We start from the raw sequence: 14,647 nt of genomic DNA, 5'->3' as shown, positions 1-14,647 counted from the left end.
AACCCCTGCAGCTTCACTGAGGGCTGCCCATTGAGAAAGAGAAACCAGAGCTAGGCCTCCATTAGTAGAGGTGAATGCTATTGAGAGGAGAACTGCACACAGTTGCAGTGATGAGCGTGACCATAGTATTTCTTCCTATGCCACACAAAAATTTGGATTAAGCCCACATCTAATTCCAAACCAAAATAGCTTGGAACACACACACACTTTACAAGTTCTGATTAGCTCTACGACTGCCTTCCTCCTTGTTCTGTTCCATTCTTGTGTCATCTTGTCCCTCTACTCTAGAGTCCTAGGATAAATCAGGTCAAAAGGAACCTCAGGAGGTCACCAAGTACAACCCTCTGCTCAGTTAGAGAAGGTGGCCAAGGGCCTCATCAAGTTCTGAATATCTCCACAAACAGAGATTCCACAATCTTTCCAAGCACCCTATGCCAGGTCTTCAGTTCTTTCCCTGCATTACATAAATTCAATTCTAATGTCCCACCTTCTTTCCAGAGTCCCTTATTCTCCAGATTCTTTAAACTTTCCACTAGTAGAAGACAACGGTTCTATAAGAACAGTAGGAGCCTGGGAAAAGGCAGAGAGAAAGTCCAGTAAACTCGAAGAGGTAAATTTCTCTGGCTTTATAGGAAGGGAGGAAGCAATCCTGTTGACGTTTCATTTATAATTAGCTAAAACTAATGAGCAGTGTGGAGGAAAAGCAAAATTTCAGCAGCAAGAAAGTGAAAGAAAGAACTGGTGGAACCAATAAGTTATTTGCAGATGCCTTTCTTCCTCCACTGAACCAAACTCAGGTTCAATAGAAACACAGCACCTCAGGATGAAATCACTCAGGAAAGTTGCTGCTCTGTAGAACCGTCCAGTTGGTCTCTTTGTTCACCCCCTCAGTATTTTCTGGGTCAGTACAGAATTGTTTGTAGGCACCTTCTGTCACCGCAGGTCCAATCAGGTCTCTGGACAGTGGCAGGTTGTATGGGAAAGTCACTGAGACATGAGAAGAGCAGCGAGTTGTTTTTCTACTACCCATATACTCAGCCCTGCTGTCTCTGTGTTACGCTCTCTCTGCAGCAGAATTTCTTATCAGACTGACTGGCTTGCTGCTGCAGCCTTCCGTTGAAAAACACAGGAATTGTCTGGTAGTTTCTTCTTTCTGCTGTCTTTTTTCTAGCGTACCTGACCCACTAGTGTTAAAAAGTTGCCTTGTCTGAAAAGCCCTGCCACTAACAGCGAGAAAAACACTGATCTGTAGGTTTTCAAAGGGAAAATGCAAAACTGCTCTCTTCCAGTATGTGATAAAGACTTCTGTACCACAGATGTAGGCCATGCTAGAAAAGCCATATTTTGATCATATTTTTGGTTGTAATAGAAATTCACTTATACCTTATTTTACCCTCACAAATTTTTCTATTTATAAGTTAGTAGGGGATGCAACTGTAACGCGGTTCCACTTTTCTCTAACATTTAGGAAATACACAGATCCGAGTAATGTAGCCCTATATCACCTTTCATGTCCCAGGGATGACACTTGTAGTATGGTCCCACGCAGATAGATAGCATTGGAACTGTCAAAAGAGACATTATTGTGATCAATTCATTTCATTGTGATCAATGAATACGTGGCTGTAGGCCAATAATTCAAAATGGTGGAGGTAAAGGGTTACAGATATACAAACTAAGCAATCAACCCACTTCTTTCTAGTTCCACTTTTTCAAATATAGGCACCCTGAAGTCTGGTAATTAATTTCTTTTATTATCATTATTTTTGCTTACAAGTAGCCATTCTGAAGTAGCAGAAATTTCTAAACAGCACCAGATTATTAATAACGCCTTTAAAATGCCAAAGTTACCTTTGACAAGAAACCTGTCAAGCAGGTCAATCAGTATGAAGAAATTCCCATAAACCATTTAAAATTAGTTTCAGAACAGCCTTATGATTTATCTCTGAATAAGAAAAAAAGTTCAAGCACCCCACAACTATCATGATTGTTTCCAAGCTATCAAGCTTTTGGAACACATCACAGTTCTCAGCAAAGCTCCTTCTACCATTGACTCATGGTTATCTCTGCCACCTTGAACCAGTACAACCACTCTTTAACCCTCTCCTGTACTATAAAGAATGCAACTTTCATTCAATAGTGCTCTGCACAAATACTGCAAGCAATAGCAAAAAACAGAGACACTTAGTAGCTGGCTACCACAAAACAGAGAAATGCCAACTTTTCTACCACAGTAACTGAAAAAAGTGTAATCGTTCCACACACGTATTAGAAAGGCAGTTGAATTTAGAAGTCTAATAATTCCCCTTTTTTTTTTTTAGCCTCCATAAATTTCTCCCAATTATTTGCAGAAATAGAGCAGGTGGTACACACAGTTTCCACAGAAGTCGGCGTGAACCACACCAATGAAGTTTGGAGCACAGTTTGGCTAACACCATATAGCCCAGAGAACTTATACTATTTTGGACGCTTACATACTGTGGTCAGCCTATGAGTTGTTAGCATTTAAGGTCACAGAATCACAGAATGATTGAAGTACGAAGCGACCACCACAGATCGTCTAGTCCAACCCTCTGCTCAAAGCAGAGTCAGGTACAGCAAGTTGCATAGAGCTCTGTCCAATTGGGTTTTGGATATCTTTGAGGATGGAGACTCCACAACCTCCTTGGGCAACCTGTTCCAGTGTCAGACCACTGTCACAGTAAGTGTTTTCTTACAAGCAGGTGGAAATTCATGTAGTTCAGTTTGTGCCTGTTGCCTCTTGTTCTACCACTGATTATCACTGAAAAGACCGTGGGTCCAGTTTCTTTATTCCCTCCCTATAAGATACTTATACACACACGGATGAGATCCCCCTGAGCCTTGTCTTCTGCAGACCAAACAGTCCCAGCTCTGTCAGCCTCATGTTGTACATCAGATGCTCCAATCCCTTCATTGTCTTCACAGCCCTTTGCTGGACTCTCTAGTATGTCAATGTCTGTCTTGTACTGGGTAGCGCAGAACTGGACGTGACACTCCAGGTACGTCTCACCAGGGCTGAGCAGAGAAGAATGACCCCCCTTGACAACACTCTTCCTAATGCAGCCCGAAACACCACTGGCCACAAGGACACAATGCTGCTTGCGTTTGTCTTGTTGAACAACAGGACTCCAAGAACTTTTTCTGCCAAGCTGCTTTCCAGCCCATCATCCCTCAGTATCTACTGGTGCATGGGGTTATTCCTCCCCAGGGGCAGGACTTAGCATTTTCCTTTGTGGAATTTCTGCCTGCTCATTTCTTCAGCCATTGAGGTCAGTCCTTCAGAGGTGACAGCACACCCATCTGGTATATCAGCCATGGATCCCAGTTTTGTATCTCCTGTAAACCTCCTGAAAGAACACTCTGTTACATTATCTAGGTCATAAATGAAGATGTTAAACATTAGTTGCTCCAGTATCAACCCTTGGGGTACACCACTAGTGACTAGTCTCCAGAGGGAATTCATGCCACTAATAACATCCCTGTGATCACACATTGCCAGGCTTTGGGCTGGCAGTTCAGCCGGTTTTCAGTCCATCTTACTGTCCACTTATGTAGCCCGTACTTCATCAGTTTGTCAATAAGGCTGTCATGGGAGAGTGTCAAAAGCCTTGCTAAAGTCAGGATAAACAACATCCACTCTCTCCACCAGTTGTCTCATCACAGAAGGCTGTCAGATTGGACAGGAATGATTTCCCCTTCATGAATTCATGCTGACTATTCCCAATCACCTTCTTGTCCTCAATATATTTGGAAACATTTCCAGGATTGTTTTCTCCATCATTTTCCCAGGGCAAGGCAAGTCTGACCAGCTTGTAGTTCCTCCTTCTTGAAGACAGGAGTGACATTTGCTCTCCTCCAGTCCTCTGGAACCTTTCCTGATCATCACGGCCTTTCAAAGCTAATCAAGAATGGCCTCACAGTGTCATTGGCCAGTGCCGTCAGCACTTGCTGATGTCTCCCATCAGGTCCTATGGGCTTGTGTTTGGCCAGTTCATTTAAACATTCCCTAGCCCAGTGCGCCTCCACCAAGGGGAAGTCTTCCTTGCTCCAGACTTTCCCTCTGGTCTCAAGGACTTTGGACTCCTTAAGACAAGTCTTGCCACTAAAGAAGACAGTCAAGCATCTCACCTTTTTCCATGTCCTCTGTCACCAGGTCTCCTGCTCCATTCATCATCAGGACCACATTTTCTATAGCCTTCCCTTTGCTGCTGATACACTTGAAGAAGCCGTTCTTGTTGCTCTTCATGTCCCTTGCCGGATTCAACTCCAGGCTGTCTTTAGCTTTCCTAACCCCATCGCTGAACTCTCAGGGACCAACTCTGTATTATTTCTCCCAAGTCATCTGTCCCTGCTTCCACCTCATGCATGCTTCCTTTTTGTGTTTGAGTTTTGTCAGAAACTCCTTGCTCATCCATGCAGGCCTTCTGCCACCTTTGCTTGCCCTCCTGCACACCAGGATGGACCATTATTCAGTCTGGAAGAGATGGTCCTTAAAAACCAGCCAGCTCTCCTGGACCCTTCCTCTCTCCCCGAGACCATATTTCATGAGATTCTTCCAGGCAGGCCCCCAGACAGGTCAAAGTCTGCTCCTCTGTAGTCCTGGGTTGTGATCCTGCTTTTTGCCTTGTTCCTTCCTCACAGGATCCTGAACTCCATCACCTCATGGTCACTGCAGCCAAGACTGCGCCTGACCTTCGCAGCCCCAAGCAGTTTTTCACTGTAAGTGTTGTGGTTAACCCCAATAGGTGGCTAAGCATCACACAGCTGCTCACTTACTCCCCCCTCAACCACAGTGGGATGGGGGAAGAGGAAAGGAAGAATAAAAGCAAGAAAGCTTGTGGGTTGAGATGCAACTTGTGTAATAAGCAGGAGAGACGTGGAAGAAGAGAGAAAGAAAATGAAACAAAGGCAATCACTTACTGCTTCCCACAGGCAGGCCAATGCCTAGTCAGTTCCCAAGCAAAAGATGGCTAACCTCCCTAAACCTTCTTTTCTCCCTTTCTGTGGCATGGTATAGCTCTTTGGTTAGTTCGGTTCATCTGCCTGGTTCTTTGCTCTCCCAATCTATTCATCGGGGCAGGGGGAAAAGCAAAGTAAGAAACAGAAGGGCTTGACACTGTACAAACACTGTTCAGCAATAGCTAAAACATTAGTGTGTTATCAGCATTGTTTGGGTCATAAATCTAAAACACAGCACCATGTGAGCTGCTATAAAGAAAGTTAACTCCATCCCAACCAGACCAGGAACTATCAGATCCAGCTGAGCGCCTGTTGTTGTCAGGTCCCCAATGACCTATGCCAAGGAGCTGTCATCAGTGCACTACTGCAGAAACCTCCTGGATTGCTTGGACCCTGCTGTGTCACCCCTCTAGCAGACACCAGGGGGGTTCAAGTCTGCCAGGAGCACCTGGCCTTGCGAATGTGTGGCTTCTTCCCATTGTCTGAAGAAGACATCATCTCTTTCTTCCTGATCAGGCAGCCGGTAGCAGACACACACCCCAATGCCACCCACGTTTGTCTGCTCTTTAACCCACCCATGAGCTCTCAGCTGTCCCCAGGCAGAGCTCCATGCATTCCTGCTGTTCTCTCACATAAAGGGTGACTCCCACTCTTGCCATCCTGGCCTGCCCATCCTGAAGGGCCTGTATCCATCCATGGCACCATTCCAATCACATGAGTTCTCAAAATATCCAAGCAAAGCAAATCTATTTGGAAACTTCTTTGGAATCTTCTGGAACCACTTTGGTTCTAGAGAATCAAGAACAAATGAAATAATTTAAAAAAGAAAAAAGAGAAGTTTTTAAGAAAGTTGTTGAGCAAGTAAAACAACTCTTTTCAGATGTCAGAGATTGCTGAGAGAAAAGTCCTATAAGTTAGATGTCCCCAACATTCACCGTGACTTTAAAAAAAAAAAGGAATACTATAAGAAAACAATTTATTAAAAGCTGAGGAGAATCAGGGTTCCATGACAAACAAGTCTGTGAAGTCTTGATGCAATAGTACAGTAGAAACACTCACCCTGGAGAAGCAACTACATATTGAAGTTACGTGAGAAGCACATCGCATGGTTACCCAGCCTGTTGTCAAAGTAAGGCAACTGCCTGCCATTCTAGCTTTCTTACTCTATTACATAAATCCATGAGGCAACTTATGACCTATTTATACAAGCGCATTGTTTTGCGTGACTTGCTGAAGCAAGAGCAAAGGCCTTCGTCCGTCTCAGGTTCAGCAACACCTCCAGCCATAATGCCTTCTAAATACTAAGATAGCCACTAAATTGCCACAACTAACAATATTCTTACAATATTTTCTCTCTCCCTTGTCTCAGCTTCTTACCTTCTAATATCCTTAGGTACAAAAGCTGGACCAAGAAAGACACCACCTTTTGAGATAAAGTAGCGTTAAAAGTAGTAAATCTTGAATTAATCTTCACAGACAGAGAAGAGCCTTTCTCATCTCAATTAGACAAAAATTCCAGAGAAGTGATTCTATCATCTTAAACCTTCTCCTGAGTCATTCTACTTGCAGAAGCCCTGTCTTCAGAATTTTGCCTTTAATTCTATGGCAGGCCTTTCTGAAAGCACCCGCAGCACGTACCTGTAAGTATACACTCGTACATCCAGTGTGATGTTAGTATTTGTTTTCTGAATGTAGGAGGCTTACCTTGAATACACTCCTTTCCGTTATTTATTTCCACATTTATTCTTAGCATGCCTAACAATGAAGTAGCTAGTAAATGAGAACAGAGAAGCACCCTGAGGTGTTTTCCACATTGTGTTATACATCAAGCAGGCAAAAGAAGATCTGACTCCTCTTCAGAGGGCTTTAATGAAGGTCTTATGTGTTGTTCCACCTACCGCTGAGCCAGGTGAAGCTAGAGATTCCTCTCAGGTCTGTTGATATACCAGCTTCTGTGGCCACACCCTAGTTCACTACTTATCCAAGTGGTTGGGTTAGAAACACAAGCATTTAGAGGTTTTTAGTTGACCAGAGTCTGAGAGCAATCACAGATGCAGTGTGGGGTTTGGGCAAACTCTAACCTCCAGTTAACGAAGCAGGGCAGTAATATGTGGCTGGGGGCAAGAGACTTCATTTATCTGCTGCTGGAACGGCCTGACTGCAGTTGTACTGCAGCATTTATCCTGCCTTCAGACAGTTAACTGCAGTGATGCCCCAGTTCAGTTGCAGCTTTGCTAGGTCAAGGGACCCCTTGATCATAAAAAATCCTCTGAAATCTGCTGCCCTCAATTCTGCTGTCCCAGTCTTTCAGTCAGTCACTCTCTGTTTCAGTTTGGGCAAACGAAAATGGACCTGCAAAGACCTGTCATTGATGATGAGTGGGCCTGGCTCATTTCAACACAGGCTGGGGAGCAATCAGACAAGTTACACTGGCAGAACCTGGGAGGTGGGAATCTATGATGGGGGTGGTAATGAGCAGCAGGGGGTGCCCCAAGTGTTCTTCACTCAGCATAGCTACAGCCAGAACTAGCTGGGTGAACACTGAAAACTGGCTGCCCTGACCATCCTTTTTAATTGATGGAGAGAGTTGGGCAGCTATAAGAAGTAATTCATCCTGCCGAGATTCTGGATCACCCTTTGAAATTGCAAAAACCACATAAATATTGGGAGGACGGTCAGAAGTCTAGATTAATATTTTCCTGATAGGATAGTGTTTCCATCACTGCCACGCTTCTCTGAAATACTACAGCTGCTTGACAAAAACAGAGAAGATTTTCTTTTAAACTTTAAAATCAAGCTTAATTTTAAGGCAAGTTTAGGTAGGTGATAGGTCCTCTGCTAACATACAGTGAGAAAAAAAAGCCCACAACAAAAAAAACCCCTAAATTACTGACTTACTTCTGTTCCATAGCATTAAGCCGTGCTGTCAATAATCAGTAAGAACTTATCTACAGGGAATACTATAAAGGGATAAATGGATCACCTAAAATTTAGTAGTTTTTTAAAAAAGTCTCTGTATGTGCTGAGTATACATTTATTTACTTTGATAAAAGGTAAGTGGGTTTTTTGGTGTAGACACTGTATAAAGTTCATCTTAGTTGAAGATGTGATGAGTCCATCGACTAATGACAAAATGCTGCTATAACACAGGAACAGTAATATCTCTTTGGGTTGTCATTTAATGACGCTTTGAACAGCACAAGCCGACGCTCTTCATTAGCTGCTGAAATTCTGGACCAGCTCAACAAAACAAACACTTCTTCTGCATCCCCTATTACTATCTCTTTTCAAACTTTGCTTAGAGTTTCTCTGCAATCAATTCATCTTCCTCAAACAGGAAAGGGAGCAAGCATGCAAGAGAACACAAACTGTAGCTGCAGTGGCCTGGCACAGAGTTCCTGAGATTACAGCAATGAGATTGCTCTCATCTCTCCTTTACACTGAGGCTGCATCCACTACTGGGTAAGGGTCTGCTGTTAGGTGTTAAATATGAATCGGTCTTCTCTGAGTTTGCATTAGGGATGCAGAGGTTAGTTTATTAGCTATTTTGTAGCAAGGAATTAGTGTAAATATATATTGTTTCCACCCTCCTTGCATGTGTTTTCCTGGGCTAACTGCGCTTGTCCTCTTTTGTGTATCTTTAATGGTAAATATGTCAATAAATAATTGATTGAGCTGACAGGAAGAAAAAGACAATACAATGGAGACCTTGCCAAATAAGGCCTTTAAATAGCCAGTGTAATTTAAATGGGAAATCCTAAAGCAACTGCTAGATAATGTAGTAAGTAAACATATTAACTAGCCACAAAGTCATAAATTATGTTTGTTGATATATCAAAGTCTAGTCATAGCAGTCAACAAAGGCATGAGGAACAGTTAATGAAACTCAGGAAATAAAGATAGTGTATCATTTTATGGACTTTATAAATTACGGCTTCTAAACACTTCTTAAAAAAATCGTTTCCAGAGTGCCGCTTTAGAATCATCGTTGAAAAAATATTCTCAAAAATCTTGAAAAATTTGTTCTCAATTAGACCTAACCACTTAGGAGATTTCAAAGCATTAATGCTCAAAAAATGCTTCAAGTTCGGGAATGCATGATAGAACTGTTATTGGAAGAGTGCTTGGTTCTGTACAGTAAACAGTATGTAGTCATTGTACTGAAAAAGCATTTGTTGGGGAAATTTTGTCACGATTTTAAAAAAAACCACAAAACTGGTATATGCATGCATGCAGGATTGTATATTCTAATAAGATACCTTTTTTAAAACTTTGGTGTGTTAGATACGGCTGTATTTACAACACCCTTTTTTTCTTTACAGCACACTTGCACCCATTCCTATTTTTTTTTATTACATGTAGACCTTTTTTTACCCTGAATTAAACTTACAATTAGTCCACCCATTTCTGCTACAGGTTGGCTCGTAACGCCCTAAGATAAGTAAAACCAAACAAAACCAAAACAAGCACCACCACCCACCAAGCCCACAAAACTTTACATCATGCATCCTCTTCAAACCGAGGAGACATCACTGGTGGGATTTCCCAAAGGTTTGCCGTCAGCTATCTGCTGCCACTGAAAACAATGAAACCATTGTCTTGGATAGAAGCAAAGTTGGGCCAAAGCTGAGCGCTTTCCCTGTCAACTTGCAAAGACAAATAACATTTGAAAATGTGTGTTATACTTAAAATGTTTATAAGCCTGTATGGCTAACTCTGTAAACGCCCTATCACAAACTGAGCTAAAATGAAACCAGTCTTCCTGAAAATTCATTACTGCTTCTAATGCCCAAATTATAAATAATTAGCTCTATTGCATGCATTGTTATAATAGGGGAGCCCATACAGCTGGGTGAACAGTGTAAGTCAGCAAATACAGTAACAAGTGTTTTCAGTAGGGAGCTGAAGGGATCCCACAGTTGCTAATTTAGGCATTTGGAATTTAAACAGTGGAGAACTTTAGTGAGAAGAGGGTTAGCTGAAGTTGACTGAAGATCGCATTTCATTTGTTTGTTTTCGTTTAACAAACAAGTTACCCATAGCTGAGGCTAGGTACCTCACATGGCCGTTACTGATGTAGCAATCCCAAAGTCAGAGCATTCTGACTGAAAACTTCAGAACTCTACAACATATATCAAACATACTGCCACTTTATAGAGTAATTTATTTTTTTTTCCCCCAGTATGGTGATGATGTCAAAGCCTTAAGATGTTTCTGGCATGCTCTAGTAGGTGAAGCAATCCCCCCCATGGGGATCAGCTTTGAATATACAACTAGTGTGTCTCCTGGGTTTAATTTTCTTCATCCTAATTGCCAGCAGAAGTTGTGATGATTGTTTTTTGAGGGTTCACAGTCCTACCTCCAACAAAGACATTAACGTACTAAGAGAAGTTGGTAAGCTGAGCCTAGATGTACTGATTAAGTGAATTTCTTCTTAACTCCTGTGAGAAGAAACCAAAGCTGCTGAAGCACAGTATGCTAATGTACTCTGAAAGGACTTCTATGTTGTACTTTGTAAAGTTAAATTGCCTCGGTGTTTTGCTACAGTATCTCTATATGCCAGAGACATACAGAGACATGTCTTTGAAGGGGAGGAGAGGTGAGGTTGTTCTGCTATACTGGGTGCCATTTATGTTAAAATCTTTCCCTAAATTAAGAAGTAAACTCAATTTTATATTTATACATATAATTATATATATACACACATATATAAAATGTATAAATGTGCATGGAATATAATGTAATAGAAAATATAAGACAATATACATTACCTTATATATTATATTTTGTAATATATTACTGTAATATATGTTACATATGACATGTTATATTTTACAAACAGAATAAGATAGACATTAAAAAGTTATGTTGTTGATTTAAGGTTTCTCTGGCCTCTTCACAGGAAATTTATCTTGCTCCTTAGAGAGAAAATGAATGGGGTTACAGCCTCAATCCCACCTTTGCAGCTTACAAATCCGGTGTTCATCTGCTTCTTTCTTTCCCTTTAAATACATTATCTAAAACTATGTATACAGCTAGATTATGAGAAAGAAATTTGCTAGAATTACTGTTATCTTGTAATGCAGATGTAATATCTCTGCTGCAGAACCAGGGTGCCTGAATGGTGCTGTAACACACAGCATGTACTCCATGCTTCAGCATGGAGCAACCAGCTTCAGTCAGCGCTGGTTGGTAGCCCTTTGTAACACCCTTCATTATATACTATAGACGTGCTTTCCATCGCTGACTGAAAACATCGCCAGGTTTGGCCATCACACTGTGAGACATAGAAAAGAAATGTGTATGAAGAATGAAATCTTACTCTTACTGAAACAAGGGAAAAAACACCCAAAACCTTTCATTGACTTACTTAGGGTCAAAATTTCAAAACATAAGATGTGAATGATCATCCTGTCATCCTTGGAGAAGATTGTTGCAGTGTGGAGTTCAGACGTATTCATAGGACATATCAAGACATGAAAAGACCTGGAGTAGTTGCTCTTGAAATGATACATAGCAAGATAAACGCAATACAACCACCATAGCTGAGAAATCAGTGTCTTTCTTGGAAGCTTGTATCTATGTCTAAAAGTGAACATCCCAACGTTGAAAGTTTCAATCCTTTTGATCCCACGCAGGATTTATGAAATTTCTGTATAGAGTCGGCTCAGGTCCCTACACTATGTGTGGTCAGAGGAAGGTAGCGCTAAGAGGGCATTCATGGTCAGCACACTCCTAAGGTTTTGGCTTGCCTATATGTAGGCAATGATGACTGTAATTCCAGCTCTGCTCTGGGACTGAGGCATTCAACATTATAAGAGGGATCTGTCCTCTTCTCAGGCCATGTGGCAGCAATGTCTTTTTAAGAATAGGAGCCGATCTACAAACTTGAGATCAGTGGTCTTTTGGCTAGGATTTCTGGACATCTGCAGCCTGTTGGAGCTGCAACTGCCAATAATTTATCAGGACCAGAGGAATGAAAAAAGTCTTTGAGTTCCACCCAGTGGAAAAGAAGATGTGATCCTAGGCTTCTCAGCCTTAGTGCCTTTACCCAGGATGGGGGAGATCTAGGTTTTGCTAGAAGAACTGTTCATGAATTTTCTTCACTGACTGTTTCTTATTGGACACAGAAATAGTCAAAGCAGAACTCAGATCCTAGATGTTTCTCTAATGCCAACCATTCTTCCTGATTATATTTCGTCTTTCTTCTCAGGGAAATAGAGGAACGTCTTTGTTTTGGTACCTCAGCTGGTGCAGGTGGGAGATAGTTGCTGAGATGCTTCACATACATCTGTGTAAGACAGCTGAGAGATTTGTAGATACGTTCAGAATGGGCCAAGGTTTTCAGATTGTAATTTTGAACACTCATTCGGACTCCAGGTTTGGAGCCTGAAATCATTGCTGTAGTTTTTTTTTTTTAATGTGCATATTAGTATTTGATTTGATGGCTATCAGCTGGATTTAGCCAACGTCACACAATATGGACAAGATGGCAGACAACAGAAAAAAAGAGACAAACAATCTCACAGCTGAAAGCTGAAGTCAGCAAAATACCAATGAAGATTAGCTCACTTACGGAGCAGGTAACTGAATATGTCCTCCAGTTTCAAAACGAAGAACAGGAATTTGCCAGAAAGTATGTGTAGCCCAGTGTTGAACTGCTAGATTGGGGAACAAGAACGGCAAGATGAATTTGCAAGGTTCAGTGCTAATATTAATTTAGACTTTTATGGACAGTGCCCCGCTGCAAGTCTAAGAGCTATATACTTTTTGGAGGAGACACAACTTGCTTATTCTGCCAGTGCCTAGGATTGTTTTTCTGGTCTCTGGTTTTAACTGCACAGTTGTGAGCCTTTACTCTGGATGGGCATGAGTCAGCTCCGAACCATAAACAGCGTAGCCATGGTTAGTAAGCCTGAGCTACTAAGCCTTTGCTGATAGCGTGGGCACAAGTTGTGTCTGCTTGGAGCACAACCAAAGCAAGCTCACATCTGCTTGCAAAAAAACCCCCGTGTAAACATATCTTCTCTGTTCTTTTCCTGCTTTCTCCCCCTGCCTTTCTCTTTCCCTCTCCCTTTTTCTTTCTCTCTGTCCCACCCACAACACAACCACAAGAGCGCTCATAGAAGCTCCACCTATCTAAGCCCTCCACCCAGATAGTTCAAATTCCTGAGTGGGATCTCACAGGGCACACATTTGTTTAGGGTGGTAACAAGTGGCTGTGTTTTGGTATGAGGGCCCTTGCACAGTTCCTTACAATGAACTTGAACAAAGAACAGTTGTTACATTCATCCGTTCCAGCAAGGTTTTACTCAACCTAAGAAGTGTTCATTTTTGCCTGCTACAGCTGACTGAACCCAGAAAAGGCTACTATAGATGATGGTGGGGGAAGCCACTATGCTGAGCTCCAAACAGTTTTTGGGGGAGTGCCCCGTTCAGAGGGGACAGGCTCACCTTAAATTTCACAAAATCCACTATGGCAGGACATCAGTGCCCTGCAGCTCAGAGCACAGACTCTGGCTGCGGAAATGCCAATAGCAGCCCTGCTTTGCTGTTGACAGTGGCAGCCAATGACATATGAATTTTGAGTGACTTTTCATGTGGCTACAAGATCCAGGTTCCATCGGGTTTTCTCACGTGCAGGATAACAAACAGGTTACTCTTTCCCTAAATTTTCTTTTAATCTACCTTTTCTTCCACTAGCTACATACTAACTATGTTGTACATCATCTGCCATTTTTCTGGCAAAAGCAGCATGCTGGCACAAGTCAGTGGAAATTCAACATTTGTTAAGGTTAGACTGTATTTCCTGGGTATCTCCTCTGTCTTTTCCCCCCCCCCTAATACAATCACTTACAAGAATGAGGCTAACAATTTTACAGCAGGAAGCCCTTTGTTCACCAGCAAAGCTACAAAAGCTGCATCTTGGCCATCATTGCCTTGATGCCTGGCATTTAGTTTTTCTGAGATCTGGGGATTTTTACCAGTAGGTTTTGAAAAACATCAACAATCTTAGTCACCTACACACTTCCACAAGGACTATGTTCTCAAAGAAGCAGCACTTTTTGGCAGAACAACTATGAAAGACGCTGAGAAGTAAAAGCATCATTACAGAACACATCCCTTTCTCTTTTTAAAATGTATAATCCTTACAGGAGATTACTGATGGGTGAATATTAGAGCTGGTCTGCCTTCTAGCTTGAAAGCTTGTTTCTCAGGGAAAGCTGTCTTCTGGCAACTTAAAGGAAATGGAGTTTCTCAGGATCCTATTTCCCCCTGCATAGGAGAAACTGATATAAAAGAAAGGAAGCTTGCTTATTCCTGTGAATTCCTCCTCTGTGTGTGTGTGTGTGTGTGTGTGTGATATTTTTATCCCAGTGGCAAAACCCAGACACATCAAACGCAGACCCTAGAATTTACTTTTCTCATTGTGCTGGTTTTGGCTAGGGTAGAGTTAATTTTTTCCATATTGGTTTTATGGGGCTGTTGAAAATACAGGGATATTTTAGCTATTGCTGAGCAGTGCTTACACAGAGTCAAGGCCTTTTTCTGCTCCTCACACCACCCCACCAGCAAGTAGGCTGGGGGTGCACAAGAAGTTGTGGGGGGACACAGCCAGGACAGCTGACCCCAACTGACCAAAGGGATATTCCATGCCATGTGACAT

Source organism: Rissa tridactyla, chromosome 3 (assembly GCF_028500815.1).
Source record: "Rissa tridactyla isolate bRisTri1 chromosome 3, bRisTri1.patW.cur.20221130, whole genome shotgun sequence".
NCBI classification, from domain to species: Eukaryota; Metazoa; Chordata; class Aves; order Charadriiformes; family Laridae; genus Rissa; species Rissa tridactyla.
This window is presented reverse-complemented; position numbering follows the sequence as displayed.